Here is a 1,004-nt window from a genome sequence, read left to right on the forward strand (position 1 = left end):
AAATTAACTACGCTTTTAACAACGAATCAGGCTCATATGATAAATAATAGATAATAACTAAGAAGACAAATTGGTAGCGCTCAGTTTTCGGTGTGTTCTAGGCGTACTGAAAATTGGGTCGTTACAGCGTCCACCCTGATGTTTACAGATTGCTCTTGTTCCCCTTTTCACTCAGGGACAAGACGTCTAAATGGTTGGAGTCTTTCTCAAAGGAGAGTTTGACAGCATGGGAAGATGTAGTGAAAAAATTTTTGGCAAGATTCTACCCTCTTCAAAGGATTAACAGGCTGAGAGCTGAGGTACAAACTTTCAGGCAACAAGATGGTGAAACTCTCTACGAAGCATGGGAGAGGTTTAAGGATTTGACAAGAAGGTGCCCACCAGACATGTTCAATGAATGGGTACAGCTGCATATTTTCTATGAGGGACTCTCGTATGAATCAAAGAAGGCAGTAGACCACTCATCTGGAGGATCTTTGAACAAGAAGAAGACCATTGAAGAAGCCATAGATGTCATTGAGACTGTAGCTGAGAATGACTACTTCTATGCTTCTAAGAGGAGCAACACTCGAGGTGTAATGGAACTGAACTATGTTGATGCACTACTAGCTCAGAACAAGATGATTACCAAGCAACTAGCTGACCTTACAAAGCAAATGGAGAAGAATCAAGTTGCAACAATCACCACACAACCATCAACCCAAGAAGGAGTAAACACAGAGGAAGGAGGTGAATGGGAGCAAGCCAACTATGTTGGTAACTCACCAAGGCAAAATCTTGATCCATACTCAAAAACTTACAATCCAGGATGGAAGAATCACCCCAACTTTGGGTGGGGAAACCAACAAGAACAAGGCCAAGACAAGAGACGTCAAAATCACTATCCTAACAACCAAGCTGTCTACTAACATTCATCACAAAGATCATATCAACAACCACCTAACCACACTCTTCAAAACCCATATCAAAACCAGTATGATCACCCTCATTTTTATAACCCAAAC

General features: G+C 41.3%; 1 non-coding gene across 1 annotated transcript; it reads right to left on the reverse strand.

Annotated features, from left to right (window-relative positions):
- Positions 1-284: 284 nt before the first annotated feature.
- On the reverse strand, positions 285-388 carry LOC127746312 (small nucleolar RNA R71). The gene has a single exon (XR_008007932.1). It is a non-coding gene; the product is annotated as a small nucleolar RNA R71 (small nucleolar RNA).
- Positions 389-1,004: the final 616 nt, after the last annotated feature.

The sequence above is a fragment of the Arachis duranensis genome, chromosome 3, assembly GCF_000817695.3.
Source record: "Arachis duranensis cultivar V14167 chromosome 3, aradu.V14167.gnm2.J7QH, whole genome shotgun sequence".
Taxonomy (NCBI): domain Eukaryota; kingdom Viridiplantae; phylum Streptophyta; class Magnoliopsida; order Fabales; family Fabaceae; genus Arachis; species Arachis duranensis.